The sequence below is a fragment of the Grammomys surdaster genome, unplaced genomic scaffold (assembly GCF_004785775.1).
Source record: "Grammomys surdaster isolate TR1022 unplaced genomic scaffold, NIH_TR_1.0 255, whole genome shotgun sequence".
Classification (NCBI taxonomy): domain Eukaryota; kingdom Metazoa; phylum Chordata; class Mammalia; order Rodentia; family Muridae; genus Grammomys; species Grammomys surdaster.
This window is the reverse complement of record NW_021604696.1, coordinates 3,501,572-3,522,723: the sequence shown is the minus strand read 5'-3', so window position 1 is coordinate 3,522,723 and position 21,152 is coordinate 3,501,572. Positions and strand designations below refer to the sequence as shown.

The following is a 21,152-nucleotide window of genomic DNA, read 5'->3' as shown; positions in this document are numbered from 1 at the left end:
TGCTCTAATAAACTGCCTTTATCATGTTAAAAAATAGCCATAGTGTTCCCTGCCTTTCTATCCCATTTCTTTTCTATTTAAGAATAACCTGATCTGCTTTCAGCTTCTACAGCTAAAACAGGAGCTCTTTGGATAGCTTTTGTTTTTAACACTAGGTATCAAACGTAAGCCTACGTACACAGTAGGCCAATGATCTATGTACTGGGTCATTAAATACTTTTAATGATCTTGCTAAACTTATCAGATGACATTAAACTTGCTTTATATCCTAGACAGGCCTTGAACATGATCTCTTCTTTCCTCAGCCCTCACAGAGACCTGTGCTTCTAGGCCTCTGCCACCATGCTCAGCTCAAATGCTGGTCTCTGTGCCTAGCACTAAGTTTTCATAGTTATAGAATGATTAAATGTAGCCATATATATGGGAAACTTCTATTTTGGAAGGCTGAATTAAGCATGGTATTACTTAAAACTTCTAGAAATATTTGAATCAATGCCTTAAACTGCTATGTTTAATTTACTCAGGCAGTTGTGTCTCCTGACTTCTGGTGACTTCCTAAACAAGGAAGTGAATTAGCAAGCACAGAGAGAGACGCTTATAAGTGTAAACTTCTTCCCAGTAGAATCTCTTAGGTTTATGTTAAATAAAGCTAAGTTGCTCAGTCGACAATTGTTCAGTGTGTGAGGGTATTTGTATATAAATTGCTTAGTTTGCTTGTATCTAACATTGATAGGATGTGATTGATCTTTAAAAGTTTTATGAAAAATCACAGACTGTGAAATTAGACAGCTGAGTTGTCTGACGTAGCTTTTCCATTGAACAGACACCTGTATTTCTGGTAGTAGAAGCTGTGTTTTATATCTGTTATTGACTAGTCCATTAATTACCCACGTCTGACAGTAATTAATGCCATGTTACCTTCTAGTTTATAACAAGAAGACCTACCAGACTTTCCTAATATGCCAAAATGCCAGCTAGAGTGTTTTCATAGTCCTCCACCCAATTTTAATGTCATCATTAGAGTGGGAGATTATGGCTTTTGGTTCAGTGTTTGCTCCCTAAATAACAAGTGTATTGCCTAACGTTGTCATCTGTGATTCAACATGCAAATATCAAGCAAGCCAGTTTTGCTTTGCATTGTTCAATCTAGAAAAAGCAGTCCTTTCCAATTGTGCTTCTTGGTTATTCATAAATATTGCCATGATCTTTGATAAACAGAAGAGTAGTCATTAACTGGATAACGTCAAGTAGTTAATGCTTGTAATAACTGGGAAGCCCCATGTGATTGTATATACTTTTTCATCCATCAAATTTACTGGTTCTTGAGTGTGTCTTTATGAGTTTCCTATTGTCGGTATGAAAATGACCATAGTGGATAGAATGGTAGAATACTATCTTTGTATTTACAAAGGCTCTTGGTTTGATGCTCAGTACCCTTCTCTCCTGCACGAGTCACAAGTTTCATGAGTTTGAATTACACAGATTTCCTAATTTATGTCTGAAGACCAGAAGTTCCAGTGGGGTCCACAAGCTAATGTCAAGATGGTGGTATGATTTTTCCTTGAGGCATTAGGGAAGGATCCAGTTCCTTACCTTTTCTAGCTTTCACAGGTACCTGCATTCCTTGGACCATCAGTCCAGGGTCCTATATTCTTTGTAGAAGACTCAAAGGACATAGCATACAGTCATATATTGTGACATATATAAAAGGTATGCCAACTATGTGGAAAAGCAGATGGATGTAGTCTGGAGGCTGTCAGAGACTGGATCTGGGTAGCATCATTGAGAGTGTGCTCAGCTACCCTAGCAATGAGCTGCAATGCATACTGCTAATGGGAGAGACTTATTAGAGACTCAGTGCCAGAATTTTTACTGAGATTGGTTACCTGTAATCAGTTGATTCCTTCCGTGTTGCTTCAAATGAGAAATGTTCTTCACAGGCTCTCATGCTTGAACATTTGGTTGCCTGTTGGTGGCACTGTGGTGCAGCCTTGCTAGAAGAAGTACAGTACTGGGGTTGGGTTTAAGAGTTTATAGATGGAGTTAGAAATCATCATAATTACAAGTGGGCTAAGTATTTAAAATTACTGAGAAAAAATACATTAATGTATTAAAATAAACCATGAAGAAATACATTCACAATTAACCAAAAAAAAAAAGTTTATAGACTTGATCATTTCTCATTCTCTAGTTTTTTTCTGTCTTTCTCTGCTTTGTGTTTCTGGTTAAAGGTTCACACCTTTTAATCTCAGCTTCTGTCTTTTGCTGCCATGGTTCCTGTACCACAATGGACCTTTATTCCTCTGGAACAATAAGCCAAAAGAAACACTTTCTTCCACACATTGCTTTTGGTTCTGATATTTTATCACAACAGAAAAGTAACTAATACATAAATTAATACCAGGAAAGCGGTATCACTGTTTTTTCCAATCAACTAATTAATATTAATTAACTAATTAATATTAATATTGTGAGTTCCCCCTCTCAAACAGTCCCTCCCCACATCATTCCCTTCCCTTATCCTCTAAGAGAATAGAGACCCGACCTCCCCCCCCCCAAACCCCTGAGTATCTCCCCACCCTGGTGCATCACGTCTCTGCAGGGAGGGCTAGGCACATTCTCTCTCACTGAGGCCAGACAAGGCAGTCCAATTTGGAGAGTGGATTCTAAAGATAGGCAACAGTTTTAGGGACAACCCCTGTGCCAGTTATTGCAGGACCTGAATGAAGACTGAATTGCACCTCTTCTATATTAGTTGGGGCTGCGTAGGTCCAGCCCGTGTATGCTTTTTGGATGGTGGTTCAGTCAGTGAGAGACCCCAAGGGTCCAGGTTAGTTAACTCTGTTGGTCTTCCTGTGGATTTCCCATCACTTTTGAGGCACTAAATCTTTCCGCTAACTCTTCCATAAAACTCCCTGAGCTCAATTCAGTGTTTGGCTGTGGTTCTCTAAATCTATTTCAGTCAGCTACTGGGTGGAGCCTCTTGGAAGACAGTTATGCTAGGCTCCTGTCTGAAAGCATAACAGATTATCATTAATACAGTCACTGATTGGTGCTTTACCATGGGATGGATTTCAAGTTGGTCCAGATATTGTTTGACCATTCTTTCAGTCTCTGCTCCATCTTTTCCCCTGCATTTCTCATAGGCAGAAAAAATTTGGGTGGAAAGTTTTATGGGTGGTTAGGTGTCCTTATCCCTTTCTTCTGTCCCTCCCCATGCTTCATCCCAACACACCATTCCCCTCCTTATCCCATCACCCATCCAGTTCCCTCCCTGTATCTGCCTCCTATGACTGTTTTATTCATTTTTCAAAGTTGGATTTGAACGTCCTTGCTTGGGCCTTCCTTCTTGTTTAGCTTCTTTAGGTCCCACAGACCCAAAGTGTATCCTAGGTATCCTGTACTTTATGGCTAATATCTACTTATATGTGAGTGTGTATCATGTATGGCCTTTTGGATCTGGGTTACTTTGCACAGAATTATATTTTCTAGTTCCATCCATTTTCTTGCCACAATGTCCTTGTTAATACCTGAGTATTACATTGTATAAATTAATCACATTTTCTGTATCCATATCTATCATGCACCTGGGGTGTTTCCAGTTTCTGGCCATTACAAATCAAGCTGCTATGAATATAGTGGAGCACTCGTCCTTGTGGTATGGTGAAGCATCTTTTGGGTATATGTCCAGGAGTGGTATCTCTCGATCTTCAGCTAGAGCTATTCCCAGTTTTCTGAAAAGACAATCAGATTAATTCCAGAGTAGTTATATAAGTTTGTACTCCAACTAGCAGTGGATGACTGTGTCCCTTTCTTCACATTCATACCAACATGTGCTGTTACTTGAGTTTTTGATCTTAGCCATTCTGACTGGTGTAAGAGGGAATCTCAGGGTTGTTTTGATTTGTATTTCCCTGATGACTGAGGATGTTGAGCATTTATTTAAGTGCTTCTTAGCTATTCAAGATTCCTTTGTTGAGAATTCTGTTTAGCTCTGTACCCTATTTTTAATTGGGTTATTTGTTTTTTTGGGAGTCTAACTTTTTGAGTTCTTTATATTTTGGATATTATCTCTTTGTCAGATGTAGAGTTAGTGAAGATCTTTCCCCATTTTGTAGGCTGCTGTTTTGTCCTATTGACAATGTCCTTTGCCTTACAGAAGCTTTTAAATTTCATGAGGTCCCATTTATCAATTGTTGCTGGTAGAGCCTGAGTCATTGGTGTTCTGTTCAGGAAACTGTCTCCTGTACTAATGTATTCAAGGCTATTTCTCACTGTCTCCTCTATTAGATTTAATGTATCTTGTTTTTATTTTGAGGTCTTTGATTCACTTGGACTTATATTTTTTCAGAGTGATAAATATGGATCTATTTGCATTCTTCAACATACTGACATCCAGTCAGACCAGCACCATTTCTTGAAGTTTCTTCCTTTTTTCCATTGTATGGTTTTGCCTTCTTTGTCAAAAATCAAGTATCTACAGGGAGTGGGTTTGTTTCAGGGTCTTCCATTTGATTCCATGGACCAACCTATCTGTTTCTATATCAATACAATGCATTTTAAAATTACTATTGTTCTTACAGCTTGAGGTAAGGGATGGTGATTCCTCCAGAAGTTCCTTTATTATTCAGGAGTATTTTAGCTATCCTGGGTTTTTTGGTTTCTCATATGAAGTTGAGAATTGCTTTTTCAAGGTCTATAAAAATTGTGTAGGAATTTTGATAGGAATTGCATTGAATCTGTAGGTTGCTTTTGGTAAGATGGTCGTTTTCACTATGCTAATCGTCTTGATCCATGAGCATGGGAGATCTTTTCATCTTCTTATATCTTCTTCAGTTTCTTTCTTTGGAGACTTGAAATGCAATACAGGTCTTTCAGTTGCTTGGTTAGAGTTACAATTATGTATTGTATATTATTTCAGGCTATTGTAAAGCATGTGGTTTCCTCAATTTCTTTCTTGGATCATTTATCATTTATATAAAGGAGGGATACTGATTCTGTTATTTATTTATTTATTTGTTAATTTTGTATCTGGCCACTTTTTTGAAGATGTTTGTAAGCTGTAGTTCTCTGGTAGTTTTTTTTTTGGTAATTTATATATACTATCATATCATCCATGAATAAGGATATTTTGACTTCCCTCTTTCCAAATTGTATCCACTTGATCTCCTTTAGTTGTCTTATTGCTCTAGCTAGAACTTTAAGTACTATATTAAAAAGATAGGGCAAGTCTTGTCATGTCTCCGATTTTAGTGGAATTGCTTTAAGTTTTTCTCCATTTAATTTGATGTTGGCTATTGGCTTGCTGTATATTGCTTTTTATTATATTTAGGTATGCACCTTGTATCCCTGATCTAACACTTTTAACATAAGTGGTATTGGATTTGTCAAAGGCTTTTTCAGCATCTAATGAAATGATCATGTGATTTTCTTCTTTCAGTTTATTTTATATTGTGGATGAAATGGAAATTTTTGTTTCCTTTGGAGACTCAGTTGTGTCATGTGATTTTTTTCTTTTGGAATTGTCTCATGAGAGGACATTTTTGGTGAAGCAGACACATGAGGTTTTGTTTTTTTTTTTTCTTCAGAAACAGACATGGAGTATTTTTCTTGAAGCAGCCTGGAAAAAAAGATTGTAATGTTTTGCTAGAGCAGATGCTTGAGAGAATATTATGTTTGGAAAGGGTACAAATATAACCCAACTGAGAGTGAATGAAGCTGTGTGGAATTGGTTCACCTTACTACTGATCATTGTTGGCTTTGCTGATGGTGACCATTCTCAGCTGATGATGCAGTATTAGCTTGCTTTGCCACTTTTTGTTGGTCATCATTTGTCATAACTTCATAGAGAGAAACACACCAAAGAACTTCTGGTGGTGTTCCCATGATGTTTCCAAGGACTCAGGTTGATCTGCATTGCCTTGCAGTTTCTTCTGGATCAAACTGCTGTTGCTGATTTGTGAATGGTGTTTGTGAGTGGATTGAGCTACTGCTGCTATTTGTGTGACCTGAACTGCTGATACCCTGACAACACAGATTGGATTTGTTCCCAAGAACTATTTCTAAACTGGTCCACATTCTCCTTTGCCCTACTAACCTTTCATTTCCACTACCTCTGGCTGGTGGTGGACTAGAAGGGATGTTAAAAATTTTAAGTACCTTTATTAAAAGTAGGTTTTGAAAAACCTAAGCCTACAAGTGGATCACATTGATGGATTTTTGTATCTTGAACTATGTCTGCATCCCTGGGATGAAGCCTATTTGATTGTGGTGAATGATGTTGTGATAATGTTTTCATTCAGCTTGTGAGTATTTTATTATTAATTTTGCATCAATGTTCATAAGAGAAATTGGTCTGAAATTCTCTTTCGTTGTTGAATCTTTGTGTGGTTTAGGTACCAAGGTGACTGTGACTTCATAGAATGAGTTTGGCAGTGTTCCTTCTGTTTCTATTTTATGGACTAGTTTGAGGAGAATTGGTATTACCTCTTCTTTGAAAGTTTGGTAGAATTATGCATTAAAACCATCTGGTCAAGAGCTTTTAATGATTGGGAGACTCTTGATGACTGCTTCTATTTCCTTAGGGTTAAGGACTATTTAGATAGTTTACCTAATCTTGATTTAACTTTGGTAAGTGGTATCTGTCTAGACAATCATCCATTTCACTTAGATTTTCCAATTTTGTGGAGTATAGGCTTTTGGAGTAAGACCTAATGATTCTTTGAATTTCCTCACTGTCTGTTGTTATGTCTCCCTTTTCTAATTTTGTTTATTTGGATACTGTCTCTCTGCCTTTTGGTTAGTTTGGGTAAGGGTTTGTGTATCTTGCTGAATTTCTCAAAGAATCAGCTTTTGGTTTGTTTCATTCTTAGTATTGTTTTCTTTGTTTCTAACTGATTGTTTCAGTCCTGATTTTGATTATTTCCTGCCTCTACTCCTCTGTGGTGTGTCTATTTTCTTTTTTCTAGAGATTTCAGGTATACTTTTAAATTGCTGATATGAGAACTATCTAATTTTTTTTATGGAGACACAGTTCTATGAACTTTCCTCTTAGCATTGTTTTCATTGTGTCCCATAAGTTTGGGTATATTATGCCTCCATTTTCATTGAATTTTAGAAAGTCTTTGGTTTCTTTCTGTATTTCTTCTTTTGTAAGGACCCAAGAAGAGGGCCTCCAACTCAAGTCCTGATCAGCGCGCACCCAAGGAGACACGAGAGACTGACTTGATACAAAATAGCAAAAGGCAGCTTACTAACAAGGGCCCTTGGATCGAAACTCATCCCACGCAGGGGAGAGAATTTCGATGAAGACCCCAGGAAGTTTAGAACTTTTATAGGGGGAGGCACAAGGGGGAAAGGATAAGCGGGAAATTCTGGCACGGTTACATATAATTGGATATTTCAAACATCAGCACTTTTCGTAAGCAATCATTTTGACAGGCTGGATGGCCCACTATTTTTGACCATGAAGCCTCAGACCTTCTAGGATAAACACCAGGTGGCCCATTACTCACTTGGACATGTTTAGACTGGTCAAGATATGTCTTTGGTTGTTTCTACATTTTTGGTCACCTCGTCCCTAGAGGGGCTTGATATTTTTATTATGGCTATTCTCAGCAAGCTCAGCAAGCCGTCCTGTGGTCTTTGCCAAGTTGTTTTAATTTCTACTCTTACACTTTGACTATGTGGTCATTGAGTATAGAGTTACTTACTTTCCATGAGATCGTAGGCCTTCTGTTGTTTCTGTTGTGGTTGAAGTCCAAAATAATTATGGGGACTTTTAAAGTGGGCTATTTGCATTTTTTATCCTGAGATGGTCACAGTCCTGTGGTGGCCAGGGAGTAGAATATGGTTTGAATGAGAAATAACCCCCATAGAGTTACAGATTTGAATACTTGGTCTCCAGTTAGTAGTTGGGAAGCATGTGTAACCTTTCTGGAGGAAGTATGTTACTGGGGCTGAGCTTTGAGAATTTGTACCCTCGCCCTATTCCAGCTCATTCTCTGCTTTCTGTTTGCTGTTAAAGATGTTTTCTCTTAACTTCTTGTTTCTGTTTCCATGCCTGCTGCCTGCACCTTTCCTACCATAATGGACTCTTAGCCCACTGAAATTGTCAGCCAAAATAAACACCTTCTTCCATAAATTATTTTTGGTCATAACATTTTATCACAGCAACCAAAAACAAATAATACATCTTCCTTTTTCTAACTCCCCACATCCCATCAATCAACAAGTCTTGATGATTTTATTCTCTATTCTCATTTTTGAAACCATTGATTGCCTTGAGAACTACAACCACTAGTGTAGCCCTGGCCACCATAACTCCTTGGTTATCTTTGTCTATATGCATTGAGTTGACTGTAAGAGTCTAAGTTTTCTTTCTCCCCATTCACTATCCAAATAGAAATAAGAAAATAAATAGACATCAGAACACAATAGTGTGGGTGCCCTATTTAACCCCATCCCCCTGTGAACCTTGTCTACCTCTACCCTAATATTTTTCCCCCTTTCATCTTGGGCTGCATACACTTTCCTGTTGGCACTTCTTGTGGTTTCTCAAACAGAATATGTTTCTTGTTATTGTCAGGATTTCATATGAATTTTTTTCCTTTGTACTGAGCTCTCTTTGCCAAGTTAGTTCCAACAACCACTTCCCGTTCTGCTCACTGTGTACATTTCTCCCTCTTACAGAAGGTCAAGCAGGCATCTGAATAGCCTAAGTCTTTCTGATACCCAGCTGTATGGTCTGTATTCCCCCATCATGGTTATCATCATCTCAGCAATGAGTCTGTCTTTCTTGTGTGGTAGGTTTTCCCTAAGTTATGGTAGATAACATACCTTATCTGTCCGCTGGTGTGTCACCAAGCAAGAAATGGACAAGCTAGATTTTCAATAAATATTTACTAACATGAGGGAATGAATGAATTCTGAAAATTGCAGAGTGAGTGAATGGCTGCTTTGGAAATCATTCTGGCAGTTGCTTAATAAAAAGCTCAAAGATCTAGTGTGTTCTGGTGTATGCACCCTTTAAAAAATGAAAACACATCGCATACAAAAATTTTCATGAACAGTTACTTACAGTGTTATTAATAATTGTCTCTAATTAGAAACAACCAACTATCCACTACTTGTGAACAAGAATAAATAAGTACGAATAGACAAAATGTACTATATCCATATAACAATATATTATGGGAAACAGGAAAGTAATATTGATATAATATAAATGAACATCAAAATGTGAGTGGAAAAAGCATCAAATCTCACTTATCCTATCAGTCCATGTATCTGAAAAGTTCTGAGCAGACACATTTTTTTGTAGACACAAACTTTTAGCCTAATGGTTGCTCAGAACCAAGGAGTTTAGGAGGCAGTGGAGGTGACCACAGAGGTTCCCATGTGGCAGGAATGCTGTAATGCAGGCTCTGGCAATGACACTGCTGCACAGACAGTAAAAGCTACTGAGTTACACAGTTTGAGAATCATGAATTTCTATGGCAATAAAGCTCTTATTATAAAAAGAAGAGTAACTGGAAATCAGCCAGCTCTAACTAGGAAACAGCACTAATGTTTAGTAAGAAAGGAACACTGACATCAAGAAATACTAGTTAATGAAACCCTGACTAAGACACAAGGGCCAATTCCTTATTATCTTATATTAGACTTGACCAATCATGTTTGTAGATAACAGTTTGAGATCTGCCGTCCTAGGTAACATAAAACTGTGGAAGCTTCAATAACAGAATATGTTTGCAGGTCTCTATGGCATTAGGGTGTGTCCAGATGTTTCTTTCGGGGTTGATACCTATGCCAATCAGGAGGAAATTATTTGGTCTACTTTTTCCTTTATATGGTACAGAGTAGTGTTGCCTGTTAATGAGCCTCTTCCTCCTTGTCACTGACAGAGAGTACATTTACAGCAGTTGCTTTCACCTCAGGATTTCTCAGGTTTTATTATTGTATTGTTCTTCCCTCTTAACTGGAATGATAGAAGAAGCAACCACGGAGAGGAAACTGGAACTGGACCTTCTATGATGAGTAAATTTCTGCTCTGTGAAATTTTTAAATGCTTACTTTGAGTATCATTTCTATAAAGCCTTCTGGATGATTCTTGGTTATAGATTGAAGGACTGAAACTTCTGGCTGTCCTGCATCTGGGAACTGAGAGGCTAGCCACCAAGTTCCAGATTTGTGTTTAAAATATGACATTCTCAGCTTAGTCTTAGGCATAGTTAGCCTTAGCATATGAATAATACTCTCTGCAATGATGTAAGGCAGACACTGCCAAACTATTCTATAAATTGCAGTCCAGCTTTTCGATAAAGCTACTGTAATTCGTGACAACAATGAAGAATAATTTGCCAGTGGCAAGTCAGAGCTTTTTGATACACAAGTGCTAATGTTGTCTCTGTTTAGCCACCCCCTCCCTATGGAGAACACGGAAATACTTCTTTGTTGCAGGAGATTTCTCAGCACGGCCAAGTGGCAATTAAAGAGCCTGATGAGAAAAATGAATCATCCCTAAGTGTCAGAGTCAAAAGATTCATCGCACCTGCCCTGTCTCAGAGGGTCTGGGATAAAATCTACTTTCTCAATTACTGCCCTGTGTCACTTCTGCCTTCTCAGCATCCACTGTATTCAGGTGGCATCCCTGCCCTCTCTTCATCTGTTTGAGTGGGTACTCTGGCATGAAGGAAGCTGAGCTTTATCCCTCTAATGCATCTTGCTGTCTTTGGCACATTTGTTGTTTGTTGTTGATGGCGCCAGGGCTCAGCTGTTACATGACAGGCTTTGATCGAGTGAATCAATTGTTGTTGTTTTTCCTTCATGAAATACCCATCAGACTCTGTGGCTCTCTCTTCAAAGGGAAAAAGGAAGGCTGCTTTGTAATGGTTACAATCAGGAATAAGAAAAACACTGCACAGGAAATGAATGTCATTTTGTTGATTTTGAGTGAAATGTCGGAAGGAAAAGTATATTGTCTTTTTACAATGTTCATTTAGTTCAGAGCATATTCAAGATTCCTCAGAAATCTCATTTTCTGAACATACAATGTTTATCTAACTGGATGTTTCCATGTAGAAGAATGCAAATAGATCCATATTTATCACCCAGCAAAACCACAAGTCCAAGTGGATCAAGGCTCTCAACATAAAATCAGATACACTAAATTAATACAAGAGAAAGTGGGAACACATTAGCACAGGAGACAGTTTCCTGAACAGAACACCCACGGCTCAGGCTCTACCAGCAACAATTGATAAATTGGACCTCATGAAACTGAAAATCTTTTGTAAGGGCAAGGACACTGTCAATAGAACAAAACAGCAGCCTACAAAATGGGGAAAGATCTTCACTAACTCTACATCTGACAAAGAGCTAATATCCAAAATATATAAAGAACTCAAAAAGTTAGACTCCAACAAACAAAATTAAAAAATAGGATGCAGAGCTAAACAGAGAATTCTCAACAGAAGAGTCTTGAATAGCTAAGAAGCATTTAAATAAATGCTCAACATTCTTAGTCATTAGGGAAATCCAAATCAAAACAACCCTGAGATTCCACCTTACACCAGTCAGAATGGCTAAGACGGAAAATTCAAGTGACAGCATATGTTTGTGAGGATGTGGAGAAATGGAAACACTCTTCCATCGCTGGTGGAGTGCCAAACTTGTACAACCACTCTGGAAATCAATCTGGTGGTTCCTCAGAAAATTGGAAGTAGTCCTACTTGACGACTCAGCTATACCAGCCCTGGGCATATACCTGAAAGATGCCCCACTGTGGGACCATGAAAGGTATCCTGGTTTCCAGTTGATAAAAGGCTTTGAAATCCCAGAAACCTTGAAAAGATGGTAGGAACTTTGCCTGTTCCCAGGTCCCAGGCCCCAGGCCCTAGTTACTAGCCACAATTCCCCATAGATTTGTGGCCATTAGTCACACATACTAACATCCCACTATACCATAGGAACTCTTGCTTAACTATATTCATAGAAGCCTTATTTTTAATAGCCAGAAACTGGAAACAATCTAGATGTCCCTCAACTGAAGAATGGATACAGAAAATGTGGTTCATTTACACAATGGACTACTACTCAGCTATCAAAAGCGATGACTTCACAAATTTTGCAGACAAATGGATGGAACTAGAATATATCATCCTAAGTGAAGTAACCCAGACCCCAAAGGACTCCCTTTAAGTGGATATTAACTATAAGACTATCCAGGATACACTCCACAGACCCAGAGAAGCTAAAGAAGAAGGAAGGCCCAAGTGAGGAAGCTTGAATCACACTTAGAAGGGGGAACAAAATAGTCTTAGGAGGCAGAGAGAGGGAGAGTAGCAGGTGGGAGAGGGAAGGGGTGTGTGTGTGCAGGATTAGGTATGGGGAGAGACAGGGGAGATGCCCAGAGGGTCAGGAGAATGAATGGAAACCTGGGGGGGGGGGTAGGTGGAATATCTAGGAAGTCACAGAGACCTGGGATTGATGAGGCTCCCAGGAGTCAATGCAGGTGATGTTAGCTGTGATGTCTAACAGTTGGGACACAGAACCTAAAGATACCATCTCTTGTAGACAGGCAGGATACCCACTGAAGGTATAAAGACACCAACCTACACACAAAACATTCAACCCAAAATTTGTCATGTCTAAAAGAAATGCAGGGACAAAGATGGAACAGAGACTGAAGGAGTGGCCAACCAGTAACTGGCCCAAATTGAAACCCATCTCATGGGCAAGCACCAATTCTTGACATTATTAATGATACTCTGTTGTGCTTGCAGATAGAAACCTAGCATAACTGTCCTCTGAGAGGCTCTACCCAGCAGCTGTCTGAAACAGATGTAGGTACCTACAGCCAAACATTGGACGGAGGTAGGGGACTCTTAATGGAAAAGTTAGGAAAGATTGAAAGCCCTGAAGGGGATGGGAACCCCACAGGAGGACCAACGGAGTCAACTAACCAGGGAGCTCTCAGAGACTGAACCACCAACCAAAGAACATACACTACATGGGTTGGAACAAAGCCCCAAGCACATTTGTAGCAGATGCACAGCTGAGTCTCCATTGGGGTCCCCCAAGAACTGGAATGGAGGCTTTCCCTAAAGCTACAGTCTGACTGTGATATGTGTTTCCAAACAAGGATACCTTGTCTGCCCCAGTGGGAGAGGATGTATCTAATCTGGCAGAGACTTTATTTGCCAGGGCTAGTGGAATACTGAGGGGTGGCCTAACTTTCAGAGGAGAAGAGGAGGGAGGATGAAGGATGGAGGAGGGACTTTGTGGGGGTGGACATGGAGGAGGCAGTATGTGGGAAATAAATAAATAAATAAATAAATAAATAAATAAATATTTAAAAACATACTAAATAGACCTTGGTTTTTATATGAAAACATCATGCATAGGAGGAAGAAGGAAGGGATAGAAAAGAGGAAGGGAGGGAGGGAAGGAGGGAGAGAGAGTGAGGAGAGAGAGAGAGAAAGAGAGAGAGGAGAGAGAGAGAGAGAGAGGTTTTCTTATCTTTCTTCTAGTCCAGTTCCACGGAAGGAATTCACTGTCATTTGTAGTGCTCTTTGGGGGAATCTCTAGGATGATGTTCACTTGAGCATTTTCTGAAATCTCCTGTAGTCTGTGGCTCTGCAATTTTGAGTTCAGAGTTAAGGGTTTCTCATCTAAAGACTCTTGCCTTTCTTCTTTCGAAGAGACAAATGAGAGTCTATAGAGCTGGCCACAGGCTAGTGGCAATCTCATAAGGATACTGACATCTTCAGATGATGGAGTAACAAATTCAGGAAGTTGAATATCCCTTGTTTCTGAATTGTCTAGTTAAACCTTTTCCCTTTCACATTATTATTCAAAATATACAACAGTGCCAAATTAAAAATTATCATAAGAAAAATTTGATTTTATAAAGGTTTTGAGATTATTATTAAATTTGTTCCTCTCTCATAAAATCCACCACAACTGAAGCTTACCCTCCCTCTACTCCTCCCAGTTCCCCCTTCCCCCCTCCAGACTCACTCCTCATCTGTTTCCTTTCAGAAAAGGACAGGCCCCTCAGGGATATCAACTGAATGTGACATAACAAGTTACAACAAGACTAGGCACAAACCCTCATATCAAGTCTGGACAAACAGTTTTTAAAAGACTGAAACCAATGTATATGTTATATATATATATATAACATATACATTCTGAATGATTGGGTTATATACCTCTAGATTATCTCTCTCTGTATAGATATAGATACTATATAGACATATACTAAAAGCCAAACAAAATAAACAACTCTAAAATACAAGGAAGCAATACCTTGTATTTCTACCTTGATCCTTTCTGTATAAACTGAGGACACGAACACCCCAAGGTATGGTTGATGGAAAAGTTTTTACTGTTTAAGTATGAGGGAGTGTATAGCCAGAGGCATCTGGAAAAGTCCAGAGCAGGAAGAGAAAGTAGGCTAACCTTGTCCAGAAGACTGGACTGGGCCACGAGAGGAGGAGGGGGATTGAGAGAGGAAGACAAAGGAGACCAAAGGAGAGGAGCAGGGACCAAGGGAAGAAGACAGAAGAGAGCATGGTTCAAATAATGTGGCAGGGTTATAAGGGAATGAAAAGCTTGGGGAGGGAAGCCCATCAGCTGGAAAGGTTTAAGGTAGGGGGCTGACTAAGGAGTGTAGAAAAGAGCCATAGGTACTTCTAATACTGAGGAAGACTGCAGACCAGCGTGCACTTCAGGATGCTAATAGGCAGCACACATAGCCATTTGTCCCCAGCATCTTTTGGATCTTACACTTTCTTCACTTTTTCCTAGGATTTGCTAATAGTGGCCTTGAGGATATAAGATTGTGGCCAGCTGCTCCCATGATCTTTACTAAATACCAAATCAGTTGAGAGACTGTCCTGCTAACAGTGAAGGAGAGAGGTGAGCCCTTGCATAGCACTGTTGAGTAGGTAGGGAGTTTTCACAGGTCAGAATGTGTTAAGTCAGGAGGAGGCTTCATGCATGGCAAAGGGCCATTAAAGACTATATCCCACAACCCTCAACTCCCTTCATGTTACCTTCAGTGAACACTGATGTGCTATCCATTGCTCTAAAGGTGTGCTTTACTTCTAGTGTGTTGACCGGATCCTGTAGCTAACATTTTATTATTAAACTGTGACAATTTTGTCATTGCTGTAGTGAATACTGTCACTCAGAGCTTTGTGAGATGTGGTGTAAACATCATATTTGGACAGTGTGATACAGTTTAGTTATTTTATAACTGGCATTAACGAAAGGACATATGCTTACTGGAACACATGAGAACTTTTGCACCACGAGGATATAAAATTAGGTTACAGTCAGGCCAGGAGGCAGCTTTATTCTAACAGCTTCACATGTTCAAATCCTACAAGAGATCACAAACTATTGATGAGCTGTTGCAATTAATAAATGTTTCAATGTTATTGTCCATGACTTTGATATGAGTTTGGTATTTAATTCTTTCAAGTTTGCTACACAATTTCTATACCTCAAAAGTTTGACCAATTCTGAAAGGTTGGAAATTACTGTTTTGGGAGTAGTTATAAATTTTAAAGGAATAGTGTGAGGCATTTGGATGTTTGGTAGCTGATTCTTTCAGTGTCATCTTGTCCATGGAAAAGAGGCATTTCAGTGGTCTTTTTGAATCATGTGAATGCTTCCTGTCTATCATCAAGTAGTAAGGGCATTCAGGTAAAGCTACCTTTACTTCACAGTGACTACTGCAAATGGAAGTTTTCACTTGAAACATTTCTAGACTTCTCAACAAGGAGGCATCGAACTTAAATGTTTCTAGAAAGTTCATGCATCCGTGAGTGTAATGGTACCATCAAACTCCCAGTCAGTCTAATGGTGTTGGTGTAGCTGTGGGCCTCTAGTACCCAGGACATTTGTCCCAGATGAGGTCTCCAGAGTGCAGGAAATTATCAAGGATACAAGCAGACGCAGATACAGGTGAAGATGCAGGGAATGCTGTCCAGACTTTGCCCCCCAAGAAAGACATTATCTTTACTACCTTGGGGTATAAGCAAATCTCTGGTGAGGTAGGGAGACCTAGTTATCCTGGGGAGAGTAAATAAATCTGCTTTCTTAACAGGAGAGTGACACTCTCTAGATTTGGTGCCTGTTTGCTACACAAATGTCCTTAGCTAAGCTGCAATGGTGAGATCTACTTAAGGAATTGGGCTCAGTGTTGTGGGGGAACAGAGATGGCGACCATGAAATTTGAATCTGGGTTTGAGCTGTACTGTATACTGATTGGATATTCTTGCTTGAGTTATCAATTGCCGCATTCTTCTTTGTAGAAATATTGAAAAAAATTAAATTAGACAGTGCATCTGAAGTATGCAGAGTTATACTTACCCCATAACAAAACATTGTAAAAAAAAATCAAGACCATGGAAACGAGTTAAGAAGTTCAGCAGCAGATTAAAAATGAATCTGCTCAGTTCTAGATAGGATGCTGTTGTTTTAAACCCAAGGGGGGGGGGGGGGGGGGCGCCCGCCCAAAGAATCAGGGATCTACGCAGAAGAAGTTGAGAGGCTTCTAAAGCTAGGGCTGGAAGATGACTCCAAGGAAATAGCATCTTCCAGACATAATAGAATTGATGCACACATGAACTCACAGAGACTGTAGCAGCATGCTCAAGACTGCACAGATCCAAACCAGACTGAGTCCCAACACTGAGAAGGAGAAGAGGGTGTGACATCCCACCTCTAACTAAGAAGCTATCTGCAATTGATGCCTGCTGGGAAAGGGAAAGTCAGTTTTCCCAAATGTAATATATGTCACTGAGTGTATCAGCCTCACTTTAGGACAGGTCAATTTCAAGAAATGATTCTCCAATCCTAAATGGACGCTATTCTTCTCTTTTTATTTGTATTATTTGACTTACTGTTTCTTCTTTGTTTCTTTCTTTCTTTGTTTTTGATTTTTATGTTTTGTTTCTGAAGAGAAGAAATTATGAAGTTGAGTAGGTAGGGGGATGGGGAGAATCTGTGAGAAGCTGGGGGGGAGGGGAAAGAGTATATTTAAAATACAGTATATGGCAAAATTATATAATAAGAATTGAGGGTGTTCTCTTTTAATACAACAAAAAGGCAAGAAAAATGCCAAGAACTGGTTTAGCTCCTTGCAGACTCTGCCAGGAACAGGCTGCTGCTGCTTCCTTCACATTGGGTCTTGTTGCTATGGTAATAAATGGGCAGGGTTCCTCTAGGCCCAAATTTCCATCCTAGGAAGGAGGAAGGCAGCAAACCCAAGCCTGCTTCTCACAGCTCTGTTCTATTCTCCCAGGAGAAACCTGCTTCTTAGGGATTTGATCTATATATAGAACTTCCGGTCTGGGTGACAGGCTACCCTGGCCTGAGAGTCTGTAATTTTTTAGTTACACGTACAGCTGTGAAAGTCACAATTCTGTTAAAAATTACAAGACGACGCTAGCCAATTGACTGGCGGTGTTTGCCACAGGTGCCCTCACACTGCTCAAGCTGTTCAGGCTTTGATATAGGCCTTCAGTGAGCAATAAAACATGACTTTTCTGGCATCCCCAGACTTTATTCACTGTATGCTTTTTAATAGGTATTCATATGCCAATTTGAAAAGGTTAATTCTTCTTGATCTAGTGGTCAAAGGACAGATATATCCCCAGACACTGAATAGCTCATTTGGCGAACTTTAAAATGTAAGAGAATTAACATCTTGTGGTTAATAAGCCTACTGGAAGGTTTGTTACCCTGAACACTAGCAACCTGATTACCTTACGCTGTGGTTTCCTCTTCTGCACTAACAGGAGCTGTGGGCATCTCCAGCTGTCCCTCTGTAGTTTAGCTTCAGCATCAGCCTCCATCTTTATCTTATCAGGGGTTGGTCATCTGGGCCTCCCATGAGTCTGTGCAGATTGATAATTGTGAGGTAAGCTTTAAGTTCAAAGATAATCGTTTCAGCCATATTCTCTGGTACGAGTACTGCAAAAAAAGGATTTTTTAAAAAAATAACTTAAGAAAAATGAAAGTACATTATCCCAATTTTAGTGATTTGCCGTCACACATCAAATGTAAGTAAAAGCTTCTTGTAGTCATAAATATAAATATTGACATGAAATATTTCAGAGAGTGAAGTCATGTCATTGTGAGCATCATAATTAAACAAGGACTTGCCAATCCTTTACTGCCGCTTCTTAGAGGCTTTCCATTCTCACTCAAACAGCTGCTTTGACTACAAGCACCAGCCTATGGATTTGTACCCATTTCCTCCTGTTTGAATGAATTTAGTTATGAGACAGGATGCTGGCTCCTTTGCCTTTTCAAAGACATTGGAGATGTCAGGAGTGAGAACATCATGAAGTTACCACCTTCTTGCGTGAAGCTGAGGGAAAACATCTGTTTGTGATGGCTACTCACAGTCTGTCACATATTCCTCCTCTTCTTTCTTTCTACTCTTAGCTTGGAGGACCAACCCAGGGACCATGGGTGACCTACAAGTAAAGCTTGGTTACTCTCACTCTGGAAAACATGGATTCTTATCATCAGAGCAGGAGTCCCTGATACTTATTGACAGTAGACCCATACTACTTAAAATGTTTTAATAACACACAACTGAATAGGTATTTACTTATAACATATTAGCATATTTTACCAGGTTAATAATTTACATTGTGAGATGTATGCAGAACAGATATTATTGAAGCATGAGATGAAGTGAGGCTAGCAGCTGCTCAGAATGAACTTTCTGTATCAAACTCAGGGATTCTTTTAGGAGAAAAAGAGGACACTTCCTTACATGAAAGACATCCACAATTTTATAAATCTTAATCCGTTTTACTCTGAGTCTACTTAAACCCCGGGGAGCTTAGTTCATCATGTCCTGCCAAAATACAGGTCAAAAACATTACAAGAATAGACTTTAAAATAAAATCAGTTTTCTAAAACTACATAGGACATAGACTGTGATCAAAACCAAATTCCCCTTGACCATAACATTTTCCTTCAGGATCATGATTTATTAACCATCTTTTGCTGGTGAAATAGAGTCTTTTAATTTGATATCTTACTTGAAATGCCAAGGCCACCCTTCAGGAAACAGCTTGCAGCTGAGGTGTGGAGAGTAATGGCTTGGAACTCAAGGTCCTTTCAAACTATTTTCTCAAATTTGCATGACATACTTGTGCAGGGGCCATGCAGATTTCCCTTGTATAGTTTCATTTTTTTTTTAAGTATATATGAGGCCAAAGTGAGTACATGTTATTTTCTTAGAATAATTAAAACAAATGTCCTCTACCAGATCTTGAGATTCTTAACCTTGGGTTCAGGGATTCTTCTGTAAGTGGTTGTAGACAGCTTCTATCACTAAAATTTTTATGTGGAACATTTGTCCTCATTTCTGGCCATGACTAGTCATTTAGGGGACAGGAACCACACTAGTTGTTTTTTTCCAGAAAGAATTTAATATAAAGACTTATCAGCAGCTTGGCCCAGAAGAGGCTTTATTTGGTTTATAAGTCATGGTCCATCATTAAGGGAAGCCAAGACAGGGACAGGAAGTGAAGGAGAGACCATGGAGGAACGCTGCTTACTGACTTGCTCTCTATAGTTGGCATAGCCAGACTTCTCATCTAACCCAAGACCACCTGTCCAGAGGTGGCCGTGTCCACTGTGGGCTGAGACCTTCCACATCAATCATTATTCAACGAAATACCCTGTAGATATGTCCGTAGGCCAGTCTGACGGAGGCCATTCCTAAATTAAGGTTTCTTCTTCCCAGTTGGCTCTAGGTATATAAACTTGACAAAACTGACCAGCAGCACAAGGAGCAATGAAGAAAATGTGTGTAACACACCTATTGTGATTGTGATGTATAAATTATAATATGAAGTTTGCTTGTTGATCCAGGAATCAGCCTAAGAGGACTGCCTGGATAAGATTCCAATCCCAGAAACATGACCCAGTCGTCACTGTTGCAGACTTGAACAGACAAAAGTAATTAATCAAAAATTATTTTTGAGTTCATATCAAGCTGTGAGGCTAACAGTTGTGTACTTGCTGTGTAGCTGCTGGTATTTAAAATGAATAATTTGATATTATTTTATATCTCTGAGCCACTGTCTCAGCATATTGAATGAAAAGAAATGGAGTTGTACTTGAGTCCAAAAAGACCAAAACCAAAGGAGGTAAGGAATGTTTGAAATTTCTTTTTCAATAATAACCAGTAACAAATTATTACTTTGGAGGTTGATAGTGTCATGTATGTGAGCTCTATCCAGCATAGTCAGCTGAGGCAAAATCAACTTGACACTTTCAGCCATCTATCCTGCTGATTTCAAAGAGGCTCAGGCTCATCTTCTTTGAAGACTGAAGTAACCATGGTGATTTTCCAGCTATGCAGATCACACAGGTACCACCTGAGACAAATTTCAAGTTGCATTAGTTAGTGGAGTCATGCACTCAGATGCCTTTCCTTCTGCACATGGTCCATCCATCTACTCTCGAGAATGGCCAGTGTCGACATAACTGAAGTAGAGCTTTGAGATTCTTGACAAGGCTTCTCATTCCTTTCTCTCACTATCTGCTTTCATTGCCCCACAGTTTCTCAGGCCCAAATCTTGTGTCATTCTTGACATAAGTTCTCTTTGTGAACACGTTGTACTTCCACTCTGTTGCTTCTTGGTTACATTCCCTGTTGCTGTGATAAAATACCCCGACAAACACAATTTAGGGGAGAAAGGGATTATCTGGATAAGTATTGCTACTTACAGGCTACTGTTGCAGGGCACTCAGGGTGGTTGGAACTTAAAGGAGCTAGTTATATGAACTGTCCAGGACAGAGAGTGAATAACTGAATGTGTGCTTGTGCTTAGCTAATTTTTCTCTTTCTTATACAGTCCAGGACTCAAACCTGAAGAATGGTGCCATTCACCTTTAGGTTGGGTTTTCCCACATAAATTAACATAGTCTAGTATAGTGGTTTGAATGAGAATGGCCCTTAGGCCCTCTAGTTGGTGAACTGTTTGAGAAAGATTAGGAGGTGTGGTTTTGTTAGAGTAGGACATGTGTCACCTCAGATACGCTTTATGGTTCCAAAAGCTCTCAGTCTCTCTCAGTCTCTCTCAGTCTCTCTCAGTCTCTCTCAG

At 39.4% G+C, this 21,152-nt stretch overlaps 1 non-coding gene across 1 annotated transcript; it reads right to left on the bottom strand.

Moving 5' to 3' along the window:
• Nucleotides 1-19,157: 19,157 nt before the first annotated feature.
• Nucleotides 19,158-19,263, bottom strand: LOC114627634. Its single transcript, XR_003712383.1, has one exon. It is a non-coding gene; the product is annotated as a U6 spliceosomal RNA (small nuclear RNA).
• Nucleotides 19,264-21,152: the final 1,889 nt, after the last annotated feature.